Source organism: Ctenopharyngodon idella, chromosome 1 (genome assembly GCF_019924925.1).
Source record: "Ctenopharyngodon idella isolate HZGC_01 chromosome 1, HZGC01, whole genome shotgun sequence".
Classification (NCBI taxonomy): domain Eukaryota; kingdom Metazoa; phylum Chordata; class Actinopteri; order Cypriniformes; family Xenocyprididae; genus Ctenopharyngodon; species Ctenopharyngodon idella.
In genome coordinates this window covers 44,249,506-44,263,303 of record NC_067220.1, presented here as the reverse complement: position 1 = coordinate 44,263,303, position 13,798 = coordinate 44,249,506, and the positions used below count along the sequence as shown (strand labels likewise).

At 37.3% G+C, this 13,798-nt stretch overlaps 2 protein-coding genes across 2 annotated transcripts in view; both read right to left on the bottom strand.

Moving 5' to 3' along the window:
- LOC127515784 (B-cell receptor CD22-like) overlaps positions 1-13,798 on the bottom strand; it is a 224,895-nt gene that overhangs the window by 175,638 nt on the left and 35,459 nt on the right. The window lies entirely within an intron of this gene.
- The window catches only part of LOC127515940 (B-cell receptor CD22-like), a 71,254-nt gene that overhangs the window by 25,971 nt on the left and 31,485 nt on the right, over positions 1-13,798 (bottom strand). The window lies entirely within an intron of this gene.

Below are 13,798 nucleotides of genomic sequence, written 5' to 3'. Positions count from 1 at the left end.
GAAAAATAATGATCTTTTTCTTTAAATTAATTTAAATACATTTACCATGAAGACGTTTAGAGAACAGGATTGAGTAACCAGATGTTCTGCTGGATATTTCACACCTATTGTGAAGGTTAGTTGACGTTTTTGCACTCAGAAAGAGAAACTCTTTTTCCTCTTTTGTCTGTCGACATCTTTCATTCCTGTGTCACGTGATTAATGCTTCTGCACAACAGTGACGTCCATGAGAGGCAAGCGGGTGATCAGATAGATGATTTACTTACTAAAGTTCAGAACTTAGACACATATTTTGAAGCCCAGATGAGTTTTAATTAACAAATGCCAGAGGGGGCATTAAATCGAACAGGGACTGAAGAAACTAGAGACGCAGGAATGGATGAGTTCAGAATTAAAATACAAACATATGGAGTTTGAACACAGTACAGGATAAAACAACATACACTTGAAGATGAATAATTGTGATTTTTTTTTAATTATTATTAAATGCTTAAAAGAACATTAACAATTGTCATATCATAACAATAACATAGTACGCCAGAGTCCAGCAGTCTTTCAGTCCAGATTAAGTGCCCAGTCAGGAATGAATGATTGTGATTGACAGGTGACGCTCATCAAGGTTGATGTCAGTAGCAGGAGATGGTGACCTCTGGTGGTAGTTTGAGAGTTTGAACAAATGAGATGATCACAAATAAAACTGATCAAGTTACAGAAACGCAAAAGACAGAATAACAGAAGCTGATTGAGCACTTTGAGATATATATATATATATATATATATATATTTTTTTTTTTTTTTTTTTTGGGGAGGGGGGGTCACAAGTTGTTTTGTTTGAGGAAAAACATGAAAATGAAAATTTGATTTAGTTGATCAGCATTTAGATGGTTTATTCTGTAATCGATCTGGCAACAGTACATCGTTTTTCTTGGACGAGCACTTTCAAGAAGATAAACCGCTCATAAGCGTTATGTTTCTCCTCAAACGACAAGGAAATTAATATTTATGTTAATATTAGGAAGCAAATCCCCACACTCGTCCTCGGGTATTCCTACAGTTTATGTGGAGCGCGGCGGTATCCTGGAGGGTTTGTTCATTTACACAGAAGCACATACTGACAGAAGAACGGGGATAATAACGTTGTACTAAAATGATTTAATACGTATTTGTTTTAAATAATAAAAAATATTGTTAAACATAAAAATGATTATGGCATATTTTTAAAAAATTCAGGTCTTCTTGGGTCCATTCTGTAAAAGCACATGTGTTTTAAATTACCCGAGACCCGAGGCTCCTATATGAGACCGAACCGTATCTGAGGCCATCGTCAAAGTTTTGGACCCGAATCCTCTCGAGTCTCTGGTCAGATCTCTGGTTTTCAGATCCAAGTCGACCCGTGAAGACATCTAGTATCCACCACTGAACATCACTCTGACTCACGGTTACACGACAACGATGTACTACAAACGGAAAAGTTTTTCCTTTGTGTGTTTTTTTTTTTTTTTTTTTTTTGCGTACATAAAACTTATCTTATTAAAATAATTCCTGTTCACACGGATCCACAAAAACAATTAAAAACGCAGTATTACTCATGCCTTATCAGTTGGCGATGTCAGAAACATTACGCGCCTAGACTGAACACGTAACACACGTGTGCATGACGTGACTGTTTTAACAAATTAAAATGTTTTTGTAGTTACACAGAGATGATAACAGTATTGTTTTCAAAAACGTGCACTTTGAAACCCCTTTTTCAAGTTGCGTCATTGTCGTGTAAATGAACGGCCAAAACGCATAAAAAGTTTTCAGTTTTTAGTCATGTCGTGTAAATGGCCCCTTAATTTTAGCATTTATGTTTATATATTTTTACACAGTGACAATTCACCAGCTTTTAACTTTCATTTAATTCCTGTGTTACATCATGTTTCTTCAACTATAAAGAAATAAACAACTTTAGTGACTCAGCACTGATGATCCCTGTCAATCATCTGTGGCTCCGCCCACAGAGCTCAGGATTGGTTCCTTCATGCTCCGCCTCTTACTGCAGCATCTTCCTGTTGATCTGAACAAACAATAAGATGAAGAAAGACTGACTGAAGTTCATCAACAACATTATAAAACCTTTCACAAGATCCACAAAACAATCACACTAGTGCTGAAGAGAGTTTTATTGATTATATTGAGAAGAGCTGCAGGTTCAGACACTCACTGATGGATTCTCATGTTTAGAAAAGCTCTGAGGATCAAGAGTCCTGCAGGAGTCTTCAGGAGCTCTGGGATGAACCGTCTGTGTGAAAGAGAGCGAGAGATCGGTCATGTGATCATCTGTGATGGATCATCTGACTGTGACGTCTCACTTACTGTGATTGTGTCGTACAGGTCAGAGGTCATGGACTTGAGCTCAAGAGCTGTATATGTGTCTTCATTGGGATCAGAGATCTACAGGAGAGGCAGAAGGACTTACATCACAAAATATCACAATAATAAATATATAATATTAAAAATATGGTCAATGATAAATTTAGGAATATACACGTTTTTATAGAAACACTAAAAAATACAAGAAAAAAGATCCCTGACAATGTTCAAAGTAAAGGGTTTTTTCATGGGATGCCGTACGCTTTTCTTGACTTCAAATTCAAGCCACAGGACAGAGATTAGACCATGTTTTTGACCACATAAAACATAAATCAATGATAAATGATTGTAGGTGAATGAAGTCATCTCTGATTGGTCAGTGTCGTGGCAGCCATGTATCTTGTACAAAACCCTTAATGGTCTGAGTCATCATAAATGTGACAGTAAATTATCATTAAAAACTCAACCAGATTGGATAATTTGACCAGTGGCGTAGCGTCTGGGCATGCAAGGTATGCACGTGCATATGGGCCCGGCGGACTGGGGGCCCACTATTACGGGCTTAACCCCAAAGTATACTTCAGTCGTCCGCGCACCATCCGCATCGCGAAATTTTCATCATCAGGAGGGTTCGCGGACGTCCGCACTCCCCGTCCGCGTGCAGCCCAGTTTTTGTGATGGCACGGACAGTGTGTGTACTGTACAACAGCCCATGCGAGAGTGAATTGAGTGCTTGAAAAAAAAAAAGTCCACTAGATAGTGCGCAGTGCACACGCCGAACGCGTCTTTCTGCAGCCAAATACTTTCAAAGGCTCGCACACGCGTCTGTGCGCGAGACAGAACCCGTGTACGTATGATCAGAAAAATGAAGTATAATAGAAATAATGTTGCAAATAACTCGCTATAGCCTATCTATGTTAAATGTACTGAAAATCATTAAGAATCTTAATAAATGGACCATAAAATGGTCCATGCCATGTCTTAGCGATGATCTATTGTATTTGACCGGTATTCGCTTTTCTGTCATTTTTAAAGTGCAAATCATGTCATTTTAAAGTGTCGAATTCAAAAGTAGACTGTGTTGAAAAGCCGTTTTTTGACATTTTTTTAAAAATAGATCCGCAATGCAAAGTCAAAATGATGGAGGGGCGCATATACATTATTCATATTAAAGTCCTGGGACTCATTCACATAAGACGCACATCCCCTCCACCCCCCGCGAAACCGAGGGGGGCCCGTAAATTTTTTTTGCATATGGGCCCGGGGCTGACTTGCTACGCAACTGAAATTGACTAAAAACTTGCCAAAGCCATTCACAACTATCCAATAAAGTCTTTTTTTTATATAATTTTTTTTTTTTTTTTTTCGATTTTTTAATATTATAGTACAAACTGGTTGCTGACTGGATTGTGACTTTGAGAAGGTTTGAATCCCGTCGGTCTGTACAGTTACAGTCTGAAACACAGATGCTGATGTGAAGTCATGTTGAGATGATTAACCTGTTTCACTGTGAGATCTTCAGTTTCACCTTCCCTTCGTTTCTTCCTGCTATAATGACATTAACAGCATATGGACTCTATTAAATTAAGAGAAAATATGAATGTCGTTTTTAAAGATGACTAATAATTATAAATACAACTGAGCCATTAGCTACATTAGACCAAAAGTGAACTTATTCAATACAAAACTGAACTTATACAATCACTGCAGGTTTTTTTATTGAGCTCACATTATAAACAGGATGATGAAGATGATGATGATGATGAATAATCCTCCAGATGTTGCTGCGATCACAATCACATTCCTACCAGCACCATGATGAACTGAAAGAGGAAGATCATCATGATTAACTCTCCAAACTGATGAATGATGTGAAGATACAGGAGTGTGTTAATAAAAGCTTCACCTGTGACAGTTACAGCGTCTGATCTCTGAGATCCATGTTGATTGTGAGCCTGACAGTAGAAGCGTCCACTCTGTAGTGCACTGAAACTCTGTCCAGATCCAACAGCTGAGCTTTCATTCTCCTTAAACCAGCTGAAGTTCAGAGCAGGAGGGTTTGAATCACTGCTGCAGATCAGAGTCACTGAATCTCCTGACACTATTTCACCAGATCCAGTTATCAACACTGAGACGCTCCTGGGAGGATCTGAAACGGAAAAAGAAAAGAAATTATATTCATGTTTTGGTATTGTTAATCCACTAGTTTGTTTGTTGAACCATCATTAACTCACACATGACATTTAAAGTCACAGCATCAGAGTATTTCTCTCCATGTTCATTTCTGGATCTGCACTTGTATTCTCCACTGTCATCAGAGCTGATCTTTGAGATGCTGTAGATTCTTCCAGATCCTACAAACGTTCCTCCTTTAAACCAGCTGAAGTTCAGAGCAGGAGGGTTTGAATCACTGCTGCAGTTCAGAGTCACTGAATCTCCTGACACTATTTCACCAGATGGACTGATGGACACTGAGACGCTCTTTGGAGGGTCTAGCACAGAAAAAATACAAAAACACTAACAATCAAAGTATATTAAGGTTTCACAGACTTATAAATCATGGTCCAATAATTTATGATCTGTGATGGAGATCACAGGATTCACAAGAGGATCTACAGGAGAAATATTTAACCCTCAAGCAGCCTTCATATAGCAGCCCTTAACTGTACCTTCATGGACAAATTTGGGCATGTTATATCACTATCTTCGCAAAAATAAAAACTATCAATTTATACTTTTTTTTTTTTTTTTTGGGGGGGGGGGGGGGGGGGGGGGGGGTATTTTTGAATGTATCTACCTCTGAAAGCACCATATTTGTATGTAAAATATGCTTATTTCTATGTCGTATTTAATAATTAATATCTTGCAGTAGGACTTTGATCTCACTTTAAAGTGTGTGTGTGTGTGTGTGTGTGTGTGTGTGTGTGTGTGTGTGTGTGTGTGTGTGTGTGTGTTTTGCACAGTGACTGGCATACTTTTTTTTTTTAAAATTGCTCAGTTATTGGCTTATTCGATTAATTTGTTCATTTATGTGAGTGACTGTTTTTTATTTGACAAAAAATTGTGTGTGAGAGAGTGTTTGCCACATTGAGAATGTTGTAAAGGCTCACCCCTTTATTTGTATGTATGATCTGCATTGTGGTGGATTTATTGATTTTTATTAGACAAATTAGAAAAAAAATGCTCTGAATTATAGTATTTCCCATGCATTTCCTATGGGATCCCATTTCTGTCCACAAAGGCCAAATTAATGAGCTTTTTCCCAACCACTTAACGTCCAATTTTTATTTTAATTTGTTTGTTTGTTTGTTTTTTTTTTATTTTTATGTATGTGTGTGTGTGTGTGTGTGTGTGTGTGTGTGTGTGTGTGTGTGTGTGTTCACGTGACAAACTTAAAAAAGTTAAAAAAAAATAAATAAATAAAAAAAACGTAAAAAAGACAAACTAAAAATATTTGCCCACATTTGTCCTGAAGGCTGCTTGAAATTAAATATGACTCTATTCCTGCTGAAAGCCTCCAAGTACCAGATAAAATAATGTAATGTATAATCAGTATATATTTATTTATCCAATGAACATATATGCATTTATATTTGGTACCAAAATACTAGATTTGAGAGGTGATCATTTTTAGAAATGCATCTGTAATTGATTAACATTGATTCAAATTCAAATTTACTGATCATTTATCAGAAAAAAAACAAAAACAAAAAAACATCTATTTATACTAAGTGGAAATAGCCCATCTTGTTGGCATAGGCTATTTACACTAACTCCGCCCACCAATGTCTGGTTTGGCTAGAGAAAATTAAAAGACGCCCGCTACACGACAGCCGCAGTGCTGTAGAGAGAGTAAGACACGTGGAAGTAACTTCTGATGCAAGTGATCCGACTTTTGCTCACTCTTCTCCCTTTTCCCATCACATATCAGATTGGAAAGGCATTTATTTTCAATAGAAATAAAGAAAATATTTAAAAAATGGAAATAGAGATAGGTGTAAGGAGGACTTTATTGTCTCAATAAGGCAGCATCCATTTAATAATTTTAATAAATATAAGGAAACACTTTATTTTGATGGTCCACTTTAGACATTCTACTAACTATAAGAAACTTTGCAACTACATGTCAACTAACTCTCATTACAGTATTAGACTGTTAGTAGGTTAGGTGTTCGGGTTTGGGTTGAATAAGTTGAAATGTAGATGCAAAGTTACTTATAGTTAGAAGAATGTCTAAAGTGAACCATCAAAATAAAGTGTAACCAAATATAATCGTTTACACAATTTTTGCATCCTGTAATGTACAACAATACTGAGGAGCAAATAGTATCCATCACTATTTACAAGTATAAATAATATCTAACTATTTGCACGTATTGCATAGAAAATACTGCTAGTTTTACATTATGTAAATGAAATCTATTGCTATTTTTACTTATTGTAAAGATCAAATCACTAAGAAAATGCTGCTATTGTCACTTAGTGTAAATAGACTCTATTGCTCTTTAAACTTGCAAATAGCTGTTGCTGAAAAATATAGTCCTAAACCAGGGATGGGCAACTTCAGTCCTGGAGAGCCACTGTCCTACAGTTTAGCTCCAACCCTGATAAAAACTCACCTGTCTGTAGCTTTCTAGTCATGTTGTAGACCTTTAGATGGTTCAGGTGTGTTTGGAGCTAAACTCTGCAAGACTGATATTGCCCATCCCAGTCCTAAACTCTGCTAGCTTTTCAACTTAAACAAGATCAAATACTCACACATGACATTGAGCTCAACAGCAGGAGAGATGTGATTGTGTCCGTGTACAGCACAGCTATATCTGCCTGCATCCTCTCTTCTGACTGACTGCAGCAGGAGCTCATTGTTTCTGTCTCTTCTCTCAGTTAATGGCTGTGAGTTTCTGTACCAGATGAATGTTGCTCTGTCAGTCAGAGTGCAGCTGCTTTTACATGTCAGACGGACTGAATCTCCCTCTGTCACTCTCTCAGGAGACTCCACCTGAAGATCTGAACACAACACACACATTATATCTAGTGCTGCTGTCATACACTGATTATTATTCAACATAATGCACAGAAGAAGAGAGAAACCTCATGAAAGTCACCTGTGACAGTAAGAGTCACTCCTGGTTTACCAATCCATTTCACATCAGTTTTATTAGTGATGAATCTGAAATAGTACATGCGTGAATCCTTCAGTGTCACATGACTCAGTCTGATGGTGCAGTTCTGCTGTTTATCTCCCAGATACTGAAGCCTCTGTCTGTATCCAGGGTCCTTAGACAGATCTTTAAGCTCTACACCCTTTTTTACAGCACCTTTGGTCAAGAACACTCTCTTGATCTTATATCCAGTAGGGTATGTATAAGTGCATCTCATTATCACTGATGAGTTCTTTAGTGCACAGATGTGTGAAGGACTGTAACTCACACCCCAATCAGCACTAGAAACACCTGAAACACAGAATTCATAGAGTGAAGAAAACAGCATCTGCTTTTGTACAAAGAATGTTGGGGAGGGAAATTGCTTACAGTTTCCTCTTTAGTCATTCACTCACCGTGAATCATGAGCAGAAAGATCAGAGGAAGAGGAGGAGCCATTCTGACTGACATCAGAGCAACACCTACAGCAAATGAACAGTGGCTTATTTCTGCTGTCATGAATCAGAAGTTTTAAACTTGATTTTAGTGTACTTTTCATAGTACATGTAAATATTATCATTAGTTCACTGCCTGTGTTGGTGGTGGTGTTTATTGAGGTTTGGTTTAAAAAACTGTGGTTAAGCTAGTTTATCACACATTCTCCAATTTCTCAAGTTCCTTTTTCCGGCTAGTGCAAATCGAGCCCCATCTACAATGCAAAGTGAACCTTATACATGACAAAACACACACAATCCTGCTCTAATCGCTGATCAATAGTCAGCATTTTCAATTGTTCTATTACACTTACAAGCAAAACATGGCCAAACATTAAACACTTACACAACCACTACAATAAAAGAAGCAGACAAACAAATATTAAAGAAAAATCTATTAATTACATCATGTTTGTCCTCAAATAAATGTCTTTCCGGCTGAAGACCAGCTAGAATTTTAAACACCGGTTTATGCTGTTAGACCACTAAATGATAAAGCATTTTAACCAAAGCTGCATTTACTCACTGAGCTCAGAAATCGTGTTAAATACATCAATAAACAACATTTCATCTAAAAAAAAAAAGAATCCAAATCTAATCAAACACAAGCTAATCGAGGTCTACAGCTCTACTAGAAAGATATAGGTGGTGAATTTGATGAAGGTTGGAGCTAAACTCTGCAGGGAAGTGGATTTCGAGGCCAGAGTTACATCTTAATATACTGTATATATCAGCTCAGACCCCTTCATGTTTTCACCGTATGCTAAAATACTTTCAATTTTCATTCCAATCTACACTCCATACCCCACTATTACAACACAAACAGCTGCTTTGAACATTTTTCAAAACAGAATCATTCACACCATTAAAAAATACAGTTAATTTAATAGAAAGCTAGTTGATGATAATGAATCTAAAGAACGATTAGTAAATGATGCTCTTACCTTTTTTGCCAGCACTAAAATGACCAGGTTGAAACAGCACTGGGATCCTCACACTCTGAAACACATGTGGTTAACACCTTATGTTTTAACATGTGATCTTATCTATGACACTTCACCTAGTGCTGGTTTAGTTTATCATGTCAAAAGAGTAACATCACAGAGAACACATCAGACTAAACACATAAAATAAAAGTTAAACTGAGAGAATCTCTACACCGGTTCACAGAGGTGCTCATGTTATAATGTTTTCAATCTTATCTGCATCTTCCTAAAGAACCAAGAAAATAATTGCTTGATTGGGTATTTGATAAACTATTAACTCAGGAACCACTTAAATGACACCTTTCTGAAAACCGAAGACTTTTAATGCATTCTTGCCATTCATTTACGTGTTTAGTCTTTTGAATGTGAATGTGCGTAGACACTTGGTCTTTTTTAAAAACTGATATTGCCAAATTACTTGTCTGGCCTGCATAATACAGAAAAATTAGTCGTGTCCACGGATCTATGCGAACTGAAATAAATTTGATCACGTTTTCTCTATACATAAGGAAAGGAAAGGTAGTAGGGGACAGCAAGTTCTTATATAAACAATAAGAACTTCCTGATTAAGTACTAGAATATTACAAATGCTTCCTCTGAATGTCTAAACATCAATCTTATGAGATCTTCTAATCTTATTTTTCTAATAGTGACCTTCATAGTGTCTGATTCTCTGTTGTCTCTAACTGTAAATATAGTCATAGATACAGTTTTGTATCCATATATTTGTATTTAACTTGTCCAACTTTGAACGAGCAGCATCTTTCAGTGTGACCGCTGTGAGAGACGGGACATTTCCGAAATCGTCCCCTTTACCCTTTCACTATTCACAATGCAAAAGCATTGGCATATAACTTTCCTCCCATCTTGTATACAGTATATTTTTCATCTCGTGTCCCTTTAGGTGCTCAGAAGTAAGCAGTAAACCCTAGGCCTGTTAAAATACTCACACTTGCGGTCTTTGCGCTTGATCACTTGTCTACTTACATGACGTATTTCCTGTATTTGGCCCAAGTGTTCTAGTAGGTGTGAAGATTGCAAGTGTGTGTAGAGCTTTTGATAACCTGATGTACAAATGCAAAGTGTTTACACAGTTTTATTTTGATTACAATATCTAAATTAACTTAGAGTGGAATGTTTTCCTCAACATTTTGGGACATGAACATGAACATGAAGCATGATGGTGTTTGAGTGTTTGTAAAGGGCACTGAGTGTTGACGTTTTTCACAACTGGGACAGTCTTGTGCACTTCCTGTCACATGCAAACGCTCTCAAATAGCCAAGACCTCAAGAGTGGGTGTTTGGACAGGCCCACCGTAGTCCACTTGAAAGACGATGGAGCACCATTTTCTGAAGTTGCTTCCTCTGGCTGAGGAACGATTTCAGAACACATCCATGGACAGACGAGTGGTGACGTATAGATGATGCTGATGAACTGTGAATATCTCAAGGAGGTAAAGTAAATATCTTAAGAATGTCTATATAATATCTACAAGCTATCCGTTAGCATTCCCATTCATCTAAAAAATCATATTTGTTTGGCTGAGTGACGCACGCAGACCTGAAGTACCAGCTCTTTAAGCTCACATGCAGCAGATGTAGATGAGGAAACATTAGGGTGAAACTAGAGTAATATATCTGAAGTTCTTCCTGTAGACGGCGCTAGCGCTGCGTTGCTTTATTCATTGATTATGATTAGACTAGTGACGTGAGAGTTCATTTATGAAATGATTTTGCACACCGAGGACATCTGCTGACCAAACAAAGACAAAGCTGACAAGCAAAGGAAAGACAGGCTGAATATTCTAATAGGATAATAGTCTCAGCCTCAGTCGTCACACCCAAGGACCGTTGGCTGAACGTTTGATGCATATGGCACACTTAACCGGTGTTGTGCTGTATATATTGTGAATATATCTGTTGTGTTCGTTGTAACTAGAAGTTCACATCATTTTCACATCTGTAACTGTCATACTGACGGTCATCAGACAAACGTTCCGGTCCGGAGATATTCCTTCAGTGTCACATGACTCAGTCTGATGGTGCAGTTCTGCTGTTTATCTCCCAGATACTGAAGCCTCTGACTGTATTCAGGGTCCTTAGACAGATCTTTAAGCTCTACACCCTCTTTTACAGCACCTTTGGTCCAGAACACTCTCATGATCTGATATCCAGGAGGGTATTTATAAGTGCAGCTCATTATCACTGATGAGTTCTTTAGTGCACAGATGTGTGAATGATTGTAACTCACACCCCAATCAGCACTAGAAACCCCTGAAACACAGAATTCATGTTGTCATAAAACAGGTTGTTCCAATCCTTGATTCTGATTGGTTGAGCCGGGTTCAAAGCCGATGTAAATTACTCTACAAACATACACCTGTTATTTATTTATTTTTTTTAAACATAGATTTTTTTTAAGGACTAACGTTTTATAAAAAGCAATAAGCCCTGTGAAGTCGTGGTTTACAGTGAATTTAGTACAGCTAAGGTTAGTGGTGTTGTTAGGCACAACGTGAAGCAGAGTTTACATGGTTTGTTTTTTTCACACTGTCTTCTGAGGAAATGAGCCAAAAATATTGATGATCTGGTGATACGCTGATGTTTGTCCAATCAAATGCCCTGATGAGTGACAAAGTCCCTCCCCTAAACCACCTGACACTGACTAGACAGTATAAAATTAGTCATTCATGTTCAAGACTGACATAACGAAAAACTATTGGATATTTATATAATGGACAAGCCCATTGACACTCCTCACCTAAACTTCCTGTTTCAAAAGGAAATACATCAATATAGCACAGAAAACTGCTCATTTATTGCTCATTATGGGGTCTTTGAAAATAAAATTACATTTAAAAATATGTAATGAAACAGAGACTCACCGTGAATCATGAGCAGAAAGATCAGAGGAAGACAAGGAGCCATTCTGACCAACATCAGCATAAAATATATCTATAATACATCATAAATCATCACTCATATACTCATAAACAGTGTATGTTCATCACTCTAAACAGCTCTTAGTGTTAGTAAGATCTTTGAACATCTGAAGATTATTAATGCTCAACATCAGTGTGTGTAAATGAACTGATCATTAGATGTACAGAAGATATTTCTCATGTCAGGAATCATGTGTTATATGAGCTTCATCTATAGAAATAATCATCAGTTTTTATTTAAGTATGAATGTGTTTGTCTTACCGTGTTGAAGCTCATCAGATCAACAGCAACCAAATGACTGACTGTTTTAACTCAAGCACTTTAGCTTCACAGTGAAGGACTTTCTGTGGTTAACACTGTTTATTAATGACTATCTACGGAAATATCAGTGTCCCTCCCTCAACATGAGAGCAACAGCACTGAACTAAAAATAACTAATGAAAAATAATGATGTTTTTAAGTTAATTTAAATGTATTTGGAGATACTTAGGGAACATGATTATTTACCTGGTTATTTCACACTTATTATGAAGGTTAGTTGTTTTTGCATTTAGAAAGAAGAGACTCTTTTCCTCTTTTTTTCTGTCATCCCCTACTGGACATCATTGATTATTGTGTCACGTGATTCACTGACGTCCATTAGAGGCAAGCAGGTGATCAGATGATTGACCTACTAAAGTGAACTGCAGAACTGAGACACAAAAAGGGAGGGGGCTCTCCTCAAGGGCTGAAACCTTCTGCCTCTACAGCAGGTGACGACTATCACTGAGCCTAAATTCAGTATGAATAAAACACTTTAGTACTGTTAAAATAAAGATACTCTAACACTTTTACTCAAGTCTTATTGGAATTGGTGGATTGTAATCAATCCACCAATAAGTCATTTTCACTGTGAGGTATCTGTACTTTATGCTTTTTTAGGTAGGCTACTCTTTACACCTCTGCTAGGTAACATACAGAAAATATTCCAGGAGTCCACTGTGGACCATCATGTGCCCCTGTGGGCTAACATACACGAGGCTCATGTGGAGCCGATGGACACATTTTTCTTGGCCCCATTTGGGTTGCCTATGCAGGGCCCAAGTGACAGCCCATCAAATCCCACAAGGACATATCGAATTACTTGTCATACAACAATATCAAAGAAATCTGCGATCAATGATAAAATGTCTTTACGGCACTTATCAAATTGTTCATGTGAGGGTGCAATCGTAATTTTGTCCAATTCAAATTTTTTCACGAAACCTATGCTTCCTCCGACACAAAGTGAAAACACCAGGGAAAGAATAAGTTGAATAATGATTAAATCGACCTGTTTTACAGATGAAAAACGTCAATTTGCAATTTCGTCTGAGAAAAAAATAGGACAAGTGTCACAGAGGGTGTTGGGTTTTGTTTCATGTTTATAGTGCTCACTTGCCATGTGTCTCCCTTGTTTATATTCAAGTCATGTGATTCTCTTATCCTCATGTGATCCTGCCATGTGCTCCCCTGTTCTTGTGTTTGGTTGTCTATTGGTTCATTGGTTAATTGTTCAAAGGTGATCTTTGTTTGTTCATTAGTCCTTGTATATTTAAGCCCTCATGTTTGTCGTGCGTCATTGTCAGTTATTGTCCATGTACCACAGTTGGTTGATTATGCTCATGTTTATTTCTAGTCAAGTTTAACCAAGCCTTGTCATTGTTTATGTTGTATTTGCTTAAGTTAAATAAACTGCACTTGGGTCCTCTAAGAAACTTGCCTCCAGTGGATCACTGTTACAATGAGCCTTCAATTTCATGTTACACCCTGCCAAGATCAAAGGATGTAGCATGACAAAAAAAACAAGCAAAAAAAAAAAAAAGAAATCCCTCGAATTGATGTTTTTTTTTTTTTTTTT